The sequence below is a fragment of the Penaeus monodon genome, chromosome 28 (assembly GCF_015228065.2).
Source record: "Penaeus monodon isolate SGIC_2016 chromosome 28, NSTDA_Pmon_1, whole genome shotgun sequence".
NCBI classification, from domain to species: Eukaryota; Metazoa; Arthropoda; class Malacostraca; order Decapoda; family Penaeidae; genus Penaeus; species Penaeus monodon.
Genome location: NC_051413.1, coordinates 39,302,119 through 39,302,324, shown reverse-complemented (window position 1 = coordinate 39,302,324; position 206 = coordinate 39,302,119).

Genomic DNA, 206 nt, shown 5'->3' with positions numbered 1-206 from the left:
ACAAAGAGCAACCACACATGTCACGTCATAAAAAGACAGAGAAGAGTTAGTCAGTCCAGACCTACTGTTTCCTTCATTCTATAACACATGTACAAGGCTACGTACAGGAGAGGTATGTGTAGTAACAAAAGAACCTGAGCCCTTCATACATACACTACAATAAAGGCTCTGTGTCCCTTGACACTCCACATGAAATGATCCAGAAA